Here is a 4,933-nt window from a genome sequence, read left to right on the forward strand (position 1 = left end):
ATGTACGAAATGCTTGGCAGGCTTGGTAGCCTATAGTTCTGGCAGGCGTGGCCAGAAGATGAGACCTCTGTGGCTCTTAAGGGGGGGGGGGGGGGGGTGAATTTTGGGACGCGTTGGCAGGAGCTTCAGTGTTGAAGACAGCCCAACTTGCAGAATTTTAATGAGGAAAACTGTTTCGGGTGATGTCGGTATGGAACACAGGGCAGGGAGGAAATATTATCAACAAGGACAGGACAACTGACACAAAGTACACATGTAAAAAAGGAAGATGCCCGACACACTTCAAGCCAGCTAAATAAAGGAGGACTAAGTAGGTGTTCAACAGCCAGGACAATCAAACTATAGAGAAGGACCCCTTACAACTTCATGGGGACTAGCCCAAAACAAGAAACACTGGAGTACACCAAGCTCAGATCAAAAGACACTGTTTAATGAAACAGAGGAGAATGATGTTTCAACGTCTTCCTCGGAGCCATAAAGCCTTATTTCAGGCTTGTCCCCTTCTCCACAAAGTTACATGTATGAGTATGTTCAATACCCCCACTTACCCACTCTGGCCAGAATTATTGCATGTAAAGTACTTAAGCATGTAAAGTACTTATGTCTTCTTGGAAATAAAGCACGTGTAATACCATTATTCATATTTGAATGCATTTCACAATTCAAACAATAAAAAAAACCAAAGTCAGCTCTTCATTAATTCCCTTAAGAGCTTCCCCTCCCCAAGACGTTGGCCCATATTCAATCAACGTGTGTATTTGAATTTCACTTACAATGAAATTCAAGCCTTATGCCTTTTCTTTGGAAACCTAGTTCGGTGAGGTAGTTTTAGTGACAGCTGAACTCAGCCAACTGTGTTTGTGAAGAAAATAATGCAATTAAGGACAAAGGTTTGCTGAATCCATGCCTATTCATTTTTTTAACTGGGTAATCAAATACTCTTAGTAATAACAGTGTATTTTATATTGCAACCTACACTACATTAATTTTGAGTATGCTGAGAGTGTAAATGTGTCGATATCCCATAGTTTGGCGGTTCTGGCCACAGGCAGTCTCTGATCCTGCTTTCTGCTGACACCTGTGGCTCACTGTTTATTACTTTGTCAATGGCTCGTGCTTTACTTTCTCCATAAAAATATAAATCATCAGGACACTTCAAAAAGTCAACCACAACAAATTTAGTAAAAAGCTATTTATCCTTTAATCCTAGAGCTGAAAATACTTCTTTTTCAGTATCAGGATTAAAGAATGGGTTTTCTTTTATCAAGGCCCGCATTTGACATAGTTTTAGATGCCGTCTTTATTGACCAGACTTTTTCCTGGCCTTTGAGTTTGCAATTATCGGAACAGATCTAGAAATGAGTGAAAATGTAGAAATCAGCTTAGTAGGTTAGAATTGTAGGATGGGAACTCTCTTGTAGGATGGGATTTCTCTCTCTCACACACACACACAAATCTTTTTAAATTATTTTTACTTTTAAAAAAAACCAACATGGGATGAAAAATGCGCAGACGACAAATTTTGTGCATATCCCAATTGTATAAGTTGGGATGTTGCTCGTGTTGATTTGCAGAGGGAAACGTCCTAGCAATCCCACGAAAGGCATGCCGCCTTCAGTTTCAGGTGCTAACATCAGCTATTCACCGGTCTCCACAAAGGTGTCTGTGCTTCATACGTGTGGTCCCTAAAGACACTCTCTCCCTTCGAGGCACCATTAGCCAAGTAATCCAAAAGCAACAAATATACCGTTGCTAAGTGTTGAGCTTGGCTGTGCTTAATTGGTTTTTATATATTGTCATCAGTGTTCATCTACCACTTTTATCAATGATCACTTTTATCAATTAATTACACACATTCCTAACAAGGTAATTATCGTAAAATAAAACCAAGACAAAAAGTATGCAAGAAAAAAAATTTATTGTAAACTAATAATGTAAACTCAAAAGGAGAGTTTTTGAAAAACTAAACTAAACTAAAACTTACCAAACATGCTGTAAAACTACAATAAAGCTAAATTGAAATAAAAAACGAGTGAAAAATTCAAGGTTATTCAGAGGTCAATAACCATTTAAAATGACATCGCATGAATAATAAAGCATTCTAAAGGCGTATGCCTTTACGCCTGTTTCCAAACACACATAGATTTTGGTCTTTCCAAAGAACAAATTCAGATAAGAAAAGAAATGAAAAATGCCGAAATGTTCATAAGCACAGCTAACGATCAAATCTGATCGTACACATGATTGGTGAACGAGGCCCGATGTTGTTGAACTCGGTTCGCTAATCCAGAATGCTTTGTCTCTGAAACAAGCTCAGTGCTGTTCACAGATTAAAACAAGATAATAGCACTGCACGTCTTGTGTGAAAATAAGGTCAGGAAGAGGCTGGAGACAGCTGGATTCAAATGCACACTGCAAATGAGAGGGAAGCACACTCACAAATAGAAAGCTCTTTCATTTTTTCGACATTCTCAGCAAGCACAAGACTGAACTTGAACATCTCAGTACTCGGCACTGGCCAAGAGTGAGAAACGTAAAAATGATTTTCACATTTTATATCCTGTTTTTATGTCAAAATGCCACTTCACATGTGTTCTCAAGCTGTTTTTTTGTATGTTCTGTGGTTGTCGTACTACAGTACCAGCTATTGTAGCCTGGTACCAGGCTTTGACTTATTCTTACCACAAGATTCAGGTTGAGGACATTCTCTTTAAATGTTCTTGTGCTTTGAAGTGTTGCCTTTGAATACTTGTATATGGAAAAGCATCATACGATTTGACTTAGGAATATTTCAGTGGAGTAGCCTGCAGCAGCCTACAGACAGAGACAATGCAAGAAAAAAGGTAACCTGTGTTTAACTGGCTCAGGGCTCACTGATCAGGAAGAAGAGAAAACAAGAGAATGATTGTGTGTTACGTGTGTGTGTGTGTGTGTGTGTGTGTGTGTGTGCAACTGGTCCGTGTGTGTGTGTGTGTGTGTGTGCGTGTGTGCGTGTGTGCATGTGTGTGTGTGTGCACAACTAGTGTGTGTGTGTGTGTGTGTGTGTGTGTGCGTGTGTGTGTATGTGCAACTGGTTTGTGTGTGCGTGCGTGCGTGCATGCGTGTGTGCGTGTGTGTGTACTTGTGCTGTTTGTGTATGTGTGTGTGTGTGCGTGCGTGCATGTGTGTGTGGTGTCTGCGTGCAAGTGTGAGTTTATCAGAAGGCAATTATATCAGCTCACTGCCACCCCTACCCCGTCAGTCCCTCATAGCCGTTCCTAATAGACCTAATTTAGTGTCACCAGCTCACAGACAATTGCTTTGTGTCACCAGCGTTCTTCCAATAACTCATTAACAAACCATAAAGCCTTAATATGATGGAAAGACTGAAAAAATACACCTCAAAATTGCTCTCCTTCCAATGTGCAATTAACATTTATTGATGCTTAATCTGCACTCTTTATGTGAGCTTGCTCCTCCACTGAGCTTTGTTTTTCTGTATTATATATAAATGGCTGGATTTATGAATGTGGTACACCTCTAATATTGTGGAGGAGGAGTAAATTAAAGGGGGTTTGATTCTCTACTTGCTCTACACTGGAGCAGGAGGGTGAGAGGGTGCTATCCTGCTAAACTGCTGTTTTTTTTGGGGACCAGTGCTAACTCCCGCAGTCTGGAACAGAATGCTCTATGACGTTGCCTCAAAAGCACCGCGCTAGGCTCACAACCGCAAGCGGGGTCTCTCAAAAATCGGAAAACCCAAAACCGTGGAGATAAAATGTTACTCAAAAGAGAAGTCAAACTTATGAATTGCGTTTTCCTGATTCCTCATTTATAGCCCAGGTGGGACGCTCTGCTCTGGTGTCTCGAGCTTAGGTCTTTACCTGAATTCCACTTGAGCTTATTCACCTCTATAAACGTACTCACTATGAAAATGTTTGCTAATAAAGTCACCACCTTGCCTGCATATATAATAACGGTCAGTCCAGCTCGGTGGAAAATTATTCTCCAGGGGTTGGTCTATGCATCAAAGGGGTTTTAGAAGGAAAACGTTCCCAGCACAAATTTACCTCTCAAGCCGAACGAGCAACCTTGATAGAGACCTCAGAAGCTAGCCTTTCTTTTTCCTCAAGTCACACTTATTTTTAGCATGATCTCTCCTGAAAACTATTTCTTTAAGTTAATAGAAATAACGAAATTGCAGTCCATGGAAACGAGGGAGACGAGTCAAAAGTCTTATTGCTTTATCTGCCAAAAGCGTAGGAAAAAAGAGATTATTTTCCTGTATTTCAGTTTCATTCCTGTAGAAGGGCAATGTCATTTCAGAGTTCCCTTTGTGTGAGCGTCAGTCTCGCGCACGTCTGCTAACAACCAGCGATTCTGTTCTGCCAGCCATAAGCCAAGCCTGCCCTCTATAGGAGGGAGAGTGTCACTGCAGACTTTCACCATGCAACTGTAATGCGAAGATCAGGGGAGTATTTTGCAAAGCAGGAGTACTGAGTTAGCTCTTAGCTGGATAAATGTGCTGAGTAAAACCAGGAACAGCTCTTTTTACTTCAGTCCATGTTTCAGATTTGGGAGGGCTTCTGGGTTTTACTCAGTGCAGTTATTCAGCTAAATGAGCAATTCTGCTTTCTTAAACAAGGCTCTGGTGTGAAATCAACTTAATGCTTAATATTCAGGTAAGATTTGGTTCAAAATATGCTGCAGTGTCTATTCAGATTGTAAAGGACTGTTTTCCTGTCAGGAGTATGTAAAAGCCAACCGGATACTTAAATTTATATTTAAGGGATTTAAAGTCACATAATACATATTAGAACTGGCCAGCCAATAAACTCTAAGTTTAGGGTATCAGATCAACACACTGCACAGATCCATGTCAAAGTCACTCATAGTTGTTATTAATTAAAAATTCTGCCTTTGATTTTCCTCCTTCATCTTTCTGTTTTACGAG

This window comes from Anguilla rostrata, chromosome 15 (assembly GCF_018555375.3).
Source record: "Anguilla rostrata isolate EN2019 chromosome 15, ASM1855537v3, whole genome shotgun sequence".
NCBI classification, from domain to species: Eukaryota; Metazoa; Chordata; class Actinopteri; order Anguilliformes; family Anguillidae; genus Anguilla; species Anguilla rostrata.